Source organism: Helianthus annuus, chromosome 9 (genome assembly GCF_002127325.2).
Source record: "Helianthus annuus cultivar XRQ/B chromosome 9, HanXRQr2.0-SUNRISE, whole genome shotgun sequence".
Classification (NCBI taxonomy): domain Eukaryota; kingdom Viridiplantae; phylum Streptophyta; class Magnoliopsida; order Asterales; family Asteraceae; genus Helianthus; species Helianthus annuus.
Window position 1 is genome coordinate 121,300,994 of NC_035441.2, and position 14,914 is coordinate 121,315,907.

Sequence of the window (14,914 nt, forward strand, 5' to 3'; positions counted from 1 at the left end):
CTTGAGCCGGTATAGTCAATATTCTAGTTATTGTAGATTTTGCTAATTGTATATTGTGTGGATATGTATGTATATGGCATATAACTCATAGTTTTGTGTCGTAGCAATTCTCTCTTCTTTTCCACGTGACATTGGGAACCAGAACGTCTCACTTTGTTGTGTATTCTTTAGCCTTTAGGGTAATTGGTGATATTGTTAAACAAAAGTCGAGATGGCCGAGTTGGTCTAAGGCGCCAGATTAAGGTTCTGGTCCGAAAGGGCGTGGGTTCAAATCCCACTCTCGACATTCTTTTCGTTTTTATTTGTTTTCTTTGCGTGTTAACGAACATCTTAACAACGGTTTTTCTATTTTCTTTTTTTACACCATATATAGCTAGCAGATTATGGACCCGTTCCAAAGCTGGCCCGTTAGTGTAATTGGGCTAGGCGACGACTTAGGGTCTCCGAAAAAACAGGGCCTCCAAAATTAAAAAAGATAAATCTGTATTTATAAAAAAAGAATATTATATTTACATTTATATTTGTTAACATTAATACAATTGTAGTCTAGTGCTAAGAACAAGATTTTGTTTTTGTAGAGAGCTGGGTTCGAATCCCACCTGCTGCCCATTTTCATAATTATTAATTACCTCACTCACTCTTTTAATAAAGGGTTATAAATGCATCTTTTTTAATCACCTCTCTTAATTTAATAAGCTAAAATATTTTGTTCACAAAATTTTTAACATGATACGTCCATGTAACATTTTATTTAAAAAAATCGTTTCTAACTAATAACAATAGTATACTTAAAATAAGTAGCATGTTTTAATTCTTTTTACACATAATGTAAGTTGTTATTTGTTAGGTTAAACTCTTTTGACTAACTTAATTTGATTTATTTATTCGATCCCACATTATTTGATTAGGAAAATTATCTAGTTTATATAATGGTTAAGTGCTTTATAAGTTTCTTCCTAATATATTTCATGTCAGATACAAACCGAAATTAAGAGTCTAAAAAAGTTAAAAAGGGCCTCAAATTTTTAATTCGCTTTAGGCCTCCAAAATTCTAGGACCGGCCCTGGCCCGTTCAAAACAGTAAAAAAATATTTTTTTAGTGTGAAGGTTATTTTTTAAAGTGTTCGCTATATTATAAGCCAATATCAAAATTCGGTATGACGTATATCGACAAATATGTAATCTTAGCAACCAAAATGATGATCAATCTATGCATTTAACTAGTTACATCCTATTTAATCACACGTATTTTGTAATTAACACCACCAGCCAGAATGAACAAAACAACACGTTCAACCTTCTATAAAAATAGTGTTAATAATAGAATATCTCATTACAGGATCCTTTACAAACAGTGCTAACTGTAAGAACCGTAATAACAGATCTGAACCATTGATAGTTTAAATCAAGGATTATGGTTGATTATAAATAAAACCCTTATAATTAAAAATTAGTACTAACAAGTTAGGGGTAATTATGTAAAGAGTTAAATGCTTGGTTGGTCCCTGTGGTTTACAAAAATTTCATACTTGGTCCTAGTGGTTTACTAATTACATGCGTGGTCCCAAAAGTTGTCAAAAATGAACTCGGTTGGTCCCTAGCCCTAACATCAGTTAAATATCTCAGTTAAAACACCCCATGTGCTTAGCACATGAGGGTAATTTGGTCATTTAAGCTCATTCTTCTTCTTCCCACCCCACCCCCTTCTTCTTCCCCAAATCACCACCACGATCTCACAGCTCCTCCCCCTAATACCCACCACTACCACCAAATCCCCAAATTCTTCATCAGGGGGCGATTTTGTAAAATACTCTGATTCTTCAACCCTGGCCCCCAAAAGTAGGAACGGGAACTTTAATTTGATCAAGACTGCTTCGATAGTATCAGCTTCGGCCATTTTTTCGGTTCTTCTAGCGCTGATTGCTCTTTACTTCTGTACCCGAAGACGGCCCAAGTCTGTGGCCAACGAGTTGACTCAAAAGGAAGTTACTCTTTTTATCGATATCGGGCTCTGGTTGAATTTTGATAGCGTGATACAGGCAACTGGTCACTTCAATGCTAGCAATTGTATCGGAAGCGATGGATTTGGGGCAATGTATAAAGCCGAGATCTCCCCGGGGTTCCTGGTGGTGATAAAACGATTGGCGGTAGGACGGTTTCAAGGTGTACAACAATTCGAAGCTGAGATCAGAACGTTAGGGCGGCACCGCCGCCCGAATCTTGTGACACTTATCGGATATCATGCTAGTGAAACCGAAATGTTCCTAATCTATAACTACCTACCCGGTGGAAACTTGGAAAGATTCATTCAAGAATGATCGATGATAGCCGTTGATTGACGGGTTCTTCACAAGATCGCATTGGATGTCGCTCGTGCACTTGCGTATCTCCATAATCAATGCGTTCCGCGTGTTCTTCATGGGGAGGAGCTGAGATCGTGGTGGTGGTTTCGGGAAGAAGAAGAAGGAACTTAAATGACCAAATTACCCTCATGTGCCAAGCACATGGGGTGTTTTAACTGAGATATTTAACTGATGTTAGGGCTAGGGACCAACCGAGTTCATTTTTGACAACTTTTGGGACCACGCGTGTAATTAGTAAACCACTAGGACCAAGTATGAAATTTTTGCAAACTTCAGGGACCAACCAAGCATTTAACTCTTATGTAAAATTGCTAGTCATTTGACATTTTCAATTAAATACAAATTCCATCAAGGTTTTTTAAACTAAAATAACTTTTATATACTTCATTATTTAAAAAAAAATATATATATCATAAAATCAAATATTTTTTTATCTTTAATATGAGTACCATATTGCTATACATTTTTTTATTTATAAAAGTAACTTTTAAAAAAGTTACCAAAAGTTGTTTTATAATTGTGCTAATAATGTGTTGATTATGTGTTAATTACAATATAATTGCCCATTGAGATATTTCATAAAATTTGTTAAATATTCTTCCCATAAGATTTTATCCTGCTTGAAGGTGATTTGAATCAGCACTTTGAAAACTAACCAACACGTGTATTAACATCACTTTAAAAACATACCAGCACATATGCTAACAACACTTTAAAAACATATCAGCACATGTGCTAACAGAACTTTAGAAACATACCAGCACATGTGTAAACAATGTGTAAACAACACGTTAAAAACATACTAAAAAATAAGTAGCACATATAGTTGTAATAATTTATGTAAATACACATGCTAAATTAATGTAAATACACATGCTAACTGCGTAATGGAAAATTAATTCAAGTTTTTATTTTAGTTTATCTGTTTATTTCTTTATTTGAATTCTTTGTCCTTATCTTTATTGACTTTTATCTTAGTTTAAAACAATCATATAGTTGTAATAATTTGTTAGACCATGTGTAGTGGTTAAGAAAAATAATGCCCCCACCATGGGGCATTTTCTGACACGTGGCAGTCCAGTCAGCATGGGACGTTATTGTAAAAGTGGCATAGTGGGAATAATGCCCAATAATCCCTTTTAGGCGTTTTTAAACAAAAAAAAAAAAAAGCTAACTATTTTCTTATTAGCCAAGTCCTAAACTGAACCACACAAATTAACCACCTTTAGGCGTGTTTTTTAAAACGCCAAAGCAATTTTTTTTTGAGATTTTTACATATTTCCCCCTACTAAGCAGCTTTATTACATATTTCTCCAACCCATAAATTTAGTTACATATTTACCCTTCCTAAAGAAGCCTTATTACATATTTCCCAAATCTCTAAATTTTTATTACATATTTCCCCAATCTCTAAATTTAATTACATATTTCACCTTACTAAACCCCATGTATTACATATTTATCCATTTCATTAAAAATACTCTTATAGAATTACTATTTTACCCCTAATGAGTTTATTAAATAAATAACTACAATATATTTCCTAGCTTTACCTTTGAACTCGTTAGGATATGATCTACTGTTTCTAAATGAGCACCACATTTATCGCATACTGTGGAAGGGATGTTGATTTTTTATTTTTATTTTTTGGCCAAAGCAACATAATAGACAGGATATGAACAAGACCAACCTTCCAGCGAAAGAAATACACATTTTATGGCAACCATTCAGACCAGTCAAACACGTTTTTGCTTGGAAGTAATTTCTTTTCGGTTATTGCTTTCATTCACTTGACGGTAAAACAACCCGAAACATCCCCCCGCCTTCTCCATTGATCTTTTAGACCCGTTAGCAGCATATTTTTTTATGGCTTCTGAACAAACTTTCCAGTTCCAAGATCTCCACCTCATAGGACGGGCTGGTTGAACTTAAGCAATCATATTGCTATGCAATTGGTCAGCGGCAGGATGGTGTTGCTATACAATTGGTATAGTTAGTTTTTTTTTTTTCTCGTTCACTTATGTAATTACATATTACATAAGTTATATAAATAAATTATATAACTTACTTTGAATATTATAATTTGGATGCCATACCATTGGAAAATATCCGGGTTCAAAGTGAAGCTAGGAAATATATTGTAGTTATTTATTTAATAAACTAGGGTAAAATAGTAATTCTATAAGAGTATTTTTAATGAAATGGATAAATATGTAATACATGGGGTTTAGAAAGGTGAAATATGTAATTAAATTTAGAGATTGGGGAAATATGTAATAAAAATTTAGAGATTGGGGAAATATGTAATAAGGCTTCTTTAGGAAGGGGAAATATGTAATTAAATTTATTAGTTGGGGAAATATGTAATAAAGCTGCTTAGGAGGGGGAAATATGTAAAAATCCCATTTTTTTTTCAAAAATAACCCCCCCAAAACGCCTAGTGTAATGGTGTTGGGGGCGTTTTTTTTCAATTTTTTTCAAAAATAACGCCCCACTACGGGTGGTCTTACAAAGTGCTGATTAACAAATTGTCTGTTGTTGGCGGAGATTGTGCTGATTAACAAAGTGCCTATGCACAGACATCATTACATCACCACTGACTCAAATCCTCCACAATCTATCACTCTCTTATCTTTCAGTTATCTTTTCAAAATCATCTCAATCCATAAAAAGGCAAAATATGATGTCGGATCTCCACGGTGGTTCACCGTCAAGGTAGACGGCGACGATGGCGACGCCATCGTTTCTGGAGGCGGATGCGGCGGCTCCGGTGGGTTCCGTTTTTGCAACCATGATCTCCGGCTAACCAAATATCAGCTAAACGGTTGATGATAGCAGCATCTGGATATGAAAGCCTAATTCTGGCGTTTTAAAGTGAACGCAGTCTCGAGCTAGCATTGCATGTGGTATTCTAGACCCGATTTGTGTTTGCTAGAATTTAACGATAAGCTTTCAACCTCCTTTCCGATTTTTGAGCTACAAATTCCTTTTTCTGGCGTTTAACGACATTCCCGTCATATTAGGGATGAAGTGGGTTTCATAGTTGTTGTGGATTCTGATGCTACGCGTCACACGAAGAAAGTGGTTGGGTGAAGCTGGAAAGTTGTCCGGCGAAACTAACGGTGTGAGAACTGAGAAGACAATGTTTGTGGACCAGTGTTTGTGGACCTGTATCGGGAAAAAGGCAATTTTGGAATTTTAAACAAATGGCAAAGTTGTATTTCACGTCGGTGGCTCGCCACCGACTTTCTTCTTTAAGTTATAGTTATAATTATAATAAATTACTATAAAAATATAAATTGACGCATCAATTTATGAATCTACACACCTTTATTTATTTCAGAATTTCAATCTAGTAAGTAGAAATGATGTATCCCTTGGGAACGGACACATCAATTTACCAACGAACACACCGTTCCGTTATTTAGTTCAGTATTTCTATAACGGATGTACCGATTCTATACGGCTTGATGATAAGAATATGGGTTGAAAAATAACAGTCGTAACCCTTTACCCAAACATTGTGTCCTATTTTGTATGTATACATATATAATATATAATGAAAGAGTGTGAGTAAAATAATCTATAGGGTGTGACTTTTAAACAAATGGGACATAACCTAAGTTGCTAATTGTATAAGGGTATAATGTCCTTTCATAATATATAAATTGTGTCTACATCTTATAAAAATGGGGTTTCAAATTTTTAATTAACGCAAATTAGATTTCATGGCCTAATTATCTAGTCACACTAAGATAATATCAACTTAAATATCTAGAAATCCACATGCTAATTACGATGATCTAGCCATGTGACTTCTTACAACCTTAAACCATCAAATCCAAGGACCAACATCATTACCACCACCATACCGTCACCCATTTCACCAGGGTTGGCTCAACCTTTTCAGAGGCCTAAAGCGACCTAAAAATTTGGGGCCTTTATAAATATAGTAGCAATTTACTCTTAAACCTATATTATACTTTTAAAATGAATAGAACATATTATAATCATTAACTAACCTTTTAGCATCCAAGATCATCTCCTCTAGAAGAAATCTTGTTTTGATAGAGGTTGCTTAATCACTCCTTAAAAAAACCTTCGACATTTTTCTAGGGTTATTTCCATTTCCACTTCAACATATTCTCTCTACCTTAACTAATAAGAAACATTTACACAGAAACCGAATTAGCATTTGAAGAGGTGTAACACCCCGAAAACGGGTTTGTTAATTAAACTCCGTTAATACTGAAAGACGGGTAAAGTACCGTTAGTGGCAAAATTTACCCGGTAAATATTAGGATTTAAATAATTGATCCTAATATTAAATAAAAAGTGAACAAAAGCTTTTAAGGATATAAAATGGATAAAAGGCCCGGGTTAACGGGACCTAAAATAAACTTAGTCATAATTTCCCCCGAACCCACTAAGTTAACTAGGAATGTCTAACCTAGTTAATAAATGGGAATATTGATATTAGAAATAAGTAGGTTGTGATCTACTTAATATCGAATCAAACACGAGGGGTTAAAGTTGTATAACTTGAAAGGTTATTTATTAATAACTAAACAAAACACACACACACAAGTTTGTGCTCTGGATCGACCTCAGGGGAGCTCCCATGGAGCCAAACCCTAACTTTCAACAAATCCATCAAATTGAAGGATCAAATGAAGCCCAAATTCACAACCGAGCATGAATTAATGATCACCCGAACAAGAGGATCGTAAGGTATGTAAAATCTTGATGATTCGTGAAGTTGTAAAAATTGGACAAACATCTTAATCGTGAATTAGGCATGGATTAGAGAAGCTATGGCTAGATTAGTGATGTATACTTGCTTAGGAGCAAAACCCTAAGTGAAAAATCATACATAACATGCTATAAATTGAAGGATTTGATGAATTAACACACTTAGACAAGTGGGTTTTAATGTTATGATGATTTTGATGATATAACCATGCTTAGAATCAACATGCATGAAAACAAATAGAAGGTGTTCGATTTAACCATGAATTTGGGTACTTGTTCATATATGGTTGAAGTGGGTTTTGTTAGATGTGATGAAATTATGAAGAACTCGAAGTAATATCACTTGTATGTGATTAGCAAGTAAACGAGGAAGTAGGTTTTGATATAATAGTAAGGATGATGATAAGTCTATGTTTAAAATCATCATATTGGATAATAGAAACAAGGCACTCAAACAAATTTAGTGATTTGGGAACTTGTCCATACATGATTGAAATGGATTTTGAATGTTGTGATGAAATTTGGTAGCCATGTTCATGTAACTAAGTGTATAAGATCATGTTAGCTACTAATTGATAGATAGAGCTTGAATGTGCATTTATATGCTAAGGGGCGTTTGAGTTTTAGTAGTCAAACCAACCATTAGTAAGATCGAATGATAAATTTGATAGAAAAATACGTAAGATGGAATAGTTATGATTAACAATGACTAAATTAACCATCTTATGAAATATGATGATAGTTTGACGCCTAACAAGCTAGGTGGAAGCTTGTGGATGAAGCGGGTCAAACGGAGCACGTACGGAAAGAAAAGCGTGGCATGGATGCAAGGTAAGTATAGCTTACACTAGTCATATAGTTTAGAATGTCCTTTTGTTGTTTTGATTTCGAACAAGACAAATGGGAAATTGAGATATGGTGTTTCCGGCGTGTAGTCGTACGGAACAAGATAACCAATAAGGGTAAAAATTGAAATTTGGACACTTGTTGACAATAATTATCGGTTTTTGAAAGATACATATTTCGTAAGCCTTAATAGGCCAAAAAGCGTTAAGAGGTGAATTATAGTTAAAACTACCGTGCGGTGTAAATTGGAACGAGTCGTGTAGACGAGATGGCAATAAGCTTTATCTCGCCAATATCATCGGTCATTTAGACCAACGGGTCAAAGGGTGAAAATATCACTTTTTGACAATATCGACTAATGGTTTGATGAGTTGTTTGATTTCAGAAATAAATATCGAGTGGATATTTACATCGCTATTACTTAGTAGATATCGAGGCAAGGTACTTAAATGGGTCAATGTAATGATCCGAGCCAGGTACGCATAATAAGATAACTCTCATTTAAATGTAAGACTAATGAGAGTTAAACGAAGTCTAGAATAAGTTTTTGATTACCCTAATAGGTAAGCCAAATGTTACGGACGATGGTCATTATATTTGAAAGGCCTAGTACCCTTTCAAATAAAATCATAGTTAAAAGATCGGAGTTTGGGTTAAACAAGTAACTAAAAGTCATTCGTCGTAAATGAAGGACTAATGTTGACCAAAACGCCCTTGTAGGCTAAATTGAACAAACAACCCTTAAAGGTTGTTTGGAAACGAGTTTTACAATTAGAGAATTACTTAGGATGAGTATAGAAGTTGAAGGATGTAAAACGTTAGTCAAATGGCTCTATTTGAGTCTTTGCCGTAAAATAACGATTTGAAGGGTAAATTTTGATATATATAGGTCATCACATTGAATCCACCACAAATATAGTTGTGGTGGAAGATCCTTTGATAAGAAATGTGGACATATGTATTGGAAATGAATGAAAGCAATTGGTGCTTAAAATATGCTTAAATACCTCAAACGGATCAAAATAAGCATATGGGTGAAAATGGGTTAAAGAAGATATATAATTCTATAATTGGAACCTAATATGTTAGACATCATTGAATTTAATTGATTTATGAGAATTAAGGGTCAAACAAACTTGTATGTTTGATAAAATCATGAACGGGTCAAATTTTGGTAAAAGAGTAATAAGCCAAAGACTTAAAAGTCTTAAATTTTATCAAGCCGGATGTCGGATTTTAACTCCATATGATGGAGAATTAAATTACAATCATGTAGGAAGAAACGGTAGGTCAAACGGATAAGCGGTTTGAAAGATACGAAAGATTTCGTGCCAATTACGGCAAAAAGGATACTGTGGAGATGAAAAAGCTACGGTAGATTCCCCCTGTTTTACGGTGGGGGGAATTAACATTCAGAGGCCACCGTAACTTACGGTGCCACCGTAAGTTACGGTGGAGGCCAGGTTGAAATTTTTGTTTTTGTTATCAATTGTTTCTCGGACTCGTTTAGACACGTTTTAAGCCCTGTATGACTAAAGCATTTCATGTTTATGAAATGTAGGTACACCTTGGATGCCGGAAGACGATCAAGCTCAACGAAGAACCGAACACGATACAGTTACATGCTTCCGCACTTTGCCACGTTGTAAATTTTAAACAACGAATTTCGATCACGTTATGTAGAATAAATTATAATTTGTAAAAGTTTTAATAAACCCGTATTTAAATAATATGTGTTGTCTTAACTACACATCTAATTGATGGTAATTACATACAAAATCGTTAATTAGTAACTAGGGTGTTACAAGTTGGTATCAGAGCCTTGGTTTAAGAGATTCGAGTATGGTGGAGAGGAACCATGCTTGGACTTAAACCTTATGCTCTTGACAAAGAATAGTGTTCGGTTCGAGGCTTGATCGCAAATCCGGTAAGTGCATGTATGCTAATGGTCTAGCGTATTAAAGTGTTGTAGACAACACATAGGGTTACCGTGTAATACACGTTACCCCAATTAAATGATTGATATAGTTTACAAAAATACGCGCGTTGACGTGTATAGTAGAAAAAGCCTTGTATTATAATACAGGCGATTATTGAAGTTGATATTACTAACTTTTGTGAATATCTTGATTGAAGGACACTTGCATTTAAAGATGACAAGAGTTGAACAAATTAAGGATATGATAGAGGAACGGTCCGAAGTATGGCGATAGGAGCATGCTCACTAAGGACTAAATCGCGTAACGACCGCGAACAAGGTTAATGGCAAGAAACGCCCGTCGGGGCAAGCATTACCAGGTGCGTGTTTTTAAATATAATCGCACAATTAGCAATATGTAACAAACATGTAGAGAATGATCGTTGCATAGGTAAATTAGAAACTTGGAAAAACCTGAACAAAAATACATATCCAGGATATATAATTTCTAAGAAAACTGAATAGAGGCGTTACTTACATAGGGCGTGATGTGAAAACTATAAAAAGGTCGTGTATGTCATGTGTTAAATCGCTTACTCTGGCCAGGTAAGTAGTGGCATATGATACCACGAGTTTCTTATAGCGGACACATTTACATCCGATGTAGTAAGGGCGGAGTGAATGAGACTAATTAAAAAGTACCCAAATGAATCAGATAAGCAAAATGTTTGATAATAATGTAAACGCACAACCGAGTGACGGAAGCGTATTACATTAGGATAATGAGCCCGAATGAAGGGACAAATAAGCATGTAAAATGATTTAGACAAGTATTGGGAGGGAGTGTACTTACACTCGAACCCAGAAAACGCAAGCATGTAAAATGATTTAGACAAGTAGTGGGAGGGAGTGTACTTACACTCGAACCCAGAAAACACAAGCATGAAAAGTGATTTAGACAAGTATTGGGAGGGAGTGTACTTACACTCGAACCCAGAAAACGCAAGCATGTAAAATGATTTAGACACGCATTGGGAGGGAGTGTACTTACACTCGAACCCGGAAAATGCAAATATGTCCCTTAACGGGTCGTTTTTGTAAAACGTCAAACTTAAAGACAAAGTCGGAATATAAAAATGAAGTGAGGTCTTAATGCATACCGGGAGGGTTGCAATAATAATGACTTCGGTAAAACACCCGGTGGATGGGTAAGAATTAAACACATGCGTAAACCAAGAGACGTGAACGCGGGTTGAAAAATCAAAGTAACTTGGATTACGAGTTATGACTATAAATTCTCGTATATAGAAATTGTGAGTAAATATGTTCAACTATTCGAAGTTGAATGGGTTGAATAAAGAATAAAGTTGATTGTTTATAAGTGATGGATTTCACATTAATAGGTCAAACATGTTGAATACAATATAACGCCGAATGACACAAAAGAGCACTAACTAGATAAAAGTAGCGTTAAATGCAAGAGAATAATGAGCCCGGTAATGGGATATAACAAAAAAAAAGGAATAGATTATGGACTGTCAATATCCTGGTATGGATAATTGACAAAAGTTAAAGAGAAGATCCTAAAACTAAAACTTCGGTTTTAGTAAGAAATGATGTTTTTACAAACATAAATTCTGATAGGAATTTAAATAGTAAGCATGAAAGATACAGGTCTTAACATCGATAGGTGCAAGACGATATATTCGAAAAAGTGGTATTTTCGAAAATGAAAGGTTGATATAAGTTAAACATGACGTGACACGATCACGGTCAAGAAATGCAATGTGAAGTGTAATCACATTATCACCAAGCGAGCGGTAAAAAGCAACTGGACTAATAAGTCTAGTTAGTGAGACTGGTTAAGGTCATTTAAATAAATTTGATTTACTTGTAAGCAGTGGATTCGGTATAACTAAACCGAATGAATAAAATTGAAAACAAAAGAAATTGTTGCTAAAAGTAACAAATTTCATTAAAGACCTTTAAACGGGCCAAAGTAACGGATTCATAAAGAATTCGAGAGTATATGAGGGCGATGGAAAAATTGCTAAGTTAACTAAACTAGTGGAATTAACGAGATTACGTTATTTCGAGTTGCACTATGTTGTATGAGATACGTAGACAGTTAGTAACCAGAAAGCTGTTACCATACTTTTTAGGTAATGCTAACAATTGGTTAAAAGTATAAGTGATGTTTAAAAGATTTCTTGGATCAAATATATTGAGTTTAAACTCAACGAATTAAGTAAGAAAAGGTTTCGAGGACGAAACCTCTTTAAGGGGGGTAGACTTGTAACACCCCGAAAACGGCTTTGTTAATCAAACTCCGTTAATACTGAAAGACGGGTAAAGTACCGTTAGTGGCAAAATTTACCCGGTAAATATTAGGATTTAAATAATTGATCCTAATATTAAATAAAAAGTGAACAAAAGCTTTTAAGGATATAAAATGGATAAAAGGCCCGGGTTAACGGGACCTAAAATAAACTTAGTCATAATTTCCCCCGAACCCACTAAGTTAACTAGGAATGTCTAACCTAGTTAATAAATGGGAATATTGATATTAGAAATAAGTAGGTTGTGATCTACTTAATATCGAATCAAACACGAGGGGTTAAAGTTGTATAACTTGAAAGGTTATTTATTAATAACTAAACAAAACACACACACACAAGTTTGTGCTCTGGATCGACCTCAGGGGAGCTCCCATGGAGCCAAACCCTAACTTTCAACAAATCCATCAAATTGAAGGATCAAATGAAGCCCAAATTCACAACCGAGCATGAATTAATGATCACCCGAACAAGAGGATCGAAAGGTATGTAAAATCTTGATGATTCGTGAAGTTGTAAAAATTGGACAAACATCTTAATCGTGAATTAGGCATGGATTAGAGAAGCTATGGCTAGATTAGTGATGTATACTTGCTTAGGAGCAAAACCCTAAGTGAAAAATCATACATAACATGCTATAAATTGAAGGATTTGATGAATTAACACACTTAGACAAGTGGGTTTTAATGTTATGATGATTTTGATGATATAACCATGCTTAGAATCAACATGCATGAAAACAAATAGAAGGTGTTCGATTTAACCATGAATTTGGGTACTTGTTCATATATGGTTGAAGTGGGTTTTGTTAGATGTGATGAAATTATGAAGAACTCGAAGTAATATCACTTGTATGTGATTAGCAAGTAAACTAGGAAGTAGGTTTTGATATAATAGTAAGGATGATGATAAGTCTATGTTTAAAATCATCATATTGGATAATAGAAACAAGGCACTCAAACAAATTTAGTGATTTGGGAACTTGTCCATACATGATTGAAATGGATTTTGAATGTTGTGATGAAATTTGGTAGCCATGTTCATGTAACTAAGTGTATAAGATCATGTTAGCTACTAATTGATAGATAGAGCTTGAATGTGCATTTATATGCTAAGGGGCGTTTGAGTTTTAGTAGTCAAACCAACCATTAGTAAGATCGAATGATAAATTTGATAGAAAAATACGTAAGATGGAATAGTTATGATTAACAATGACTAAATTAACCATCTTATGAAATATGATGATAGTTTGACGCCTAACAAGCTAGGTGGAAGCTTGTGGATGAAGCGGGTCAAACGGAGCACGTACGGAAAGAAAAGCGTGGCATGGATGCAAGGTAAGTATAGCTTACACTAGTCATATAGTTTAGAATGTCCTTTTGTTGTTTTGATTTCGAATAAGACAAATGGGAAATTGAGATATGGTGTTTCCGGCGTGTAGTCGTACGGAACAAGATAACCAATAAGGGTAAAAATTGAAATTTGGACACTTGTTGACAATAATTATCGGTTTTTGAAAGATACATATTTCGTAAGCCTTAATAGGCCAAAAAGCGTTAAGAGGTGAATTATAGTTAAAACTACCGTGCGGTGTAAATTGGAACGAGTCGTGTAGACGAGATGGCAATAAGCTTTATCTCGCCAATATCATCGGTCATTTAGACCAACGGGTCAAAGGGTGAAAATATCACTTTTTGACAATATCGACTAATGGTTTGATGAGTTGTTTGATTTCAGAAATAAATATCGAGTGGATATTTACATCGCTATTACTTAGTAGATATCAAGGCAAGGTACTTAAATGGGTCAATGTAATGATCCGAGTCAGGTACGCATAATAAGATAACTCTCATTTAAATGTAAGACTAATGAGAGTTAAACGAAGTCTAGAATAAGTTTTTGATTACCCTAATAGGTAAGCCAAATGTTACGGACGATGGTCATTATATTTGAAAGGCCTAGTGCCCTTTCAAATAAAATCATAGTTAAAAGATCGGAGTTTGGGTTAAACAAGTAACTAAAAGTCATTCGTCGTAAATGAAGGACTAATGTTGACCAAAACGCCCTTGTAGGCTAAATTGAACAAACAACCCTTAAAGGTTGTTTGGAAACGAGTTTTACAATTAGAGAATTACTTAGGATGAGTATAGAAGTTGAAGGATGTAAAACGTTAGTCAAATGGCTCTATTTGAGTCTTTGCCGTAAAATAACGATTTGAAGGGTAAATTTTGATATATATAGGTCATCACATTGAATCCACCACAAATATAGTTGTGGTGGAAGATCCTTTGATAAGAAATGTGGACATATGTATTGGAAATGAATGAAAGCAATTGGTGCTTAAAATATGCTTAAATACCTCAAACGGGTCAAAATAAGCATATGGGTGAAAATGGGTTAAAGAAGATATATAATTCTATAATTGGAACCTAAAATATGTTAGACATCATTGAATTTAATTGATTTATGAGAATTAAGGGTCAAACAAACTTGTATGTTTGATAAAATCACGAACGGGTCAAATTTTGGTAAAAGAGTAGTAAGCCGAAGACTTAAAAGTCTTAAATTTTATCAAGCCAGATGTCAGATTTTAACTCCATATGATGGAGAATTAAATTACAATCATGTAGGAAGAAACGGTAGGTCAAACGGATAAGCGGTTTGAAAGATACGAAAGATTTCGTGCCAATTACGGCAAA

The 14,914-nt window shown here is 34.6% G+C and overlaps 1 non-coding gene across 1 annotated transcript; it reads left to right on the forward strand.

Annotated features, from left to right (window-relative positions):
- Positions 1 to 205: 205 nt before the first annotated feature.
- On the forward strand, positions 206 to 286 carry TRNAL-AAG. Its single transcript has one exon. It is a non-coding gene; the product is annotated as a tRNA-Leu (tRNA).
- The last annotated feature ends 14,628 nt before the right edge of the window (positions 287 to 14,914 follow it).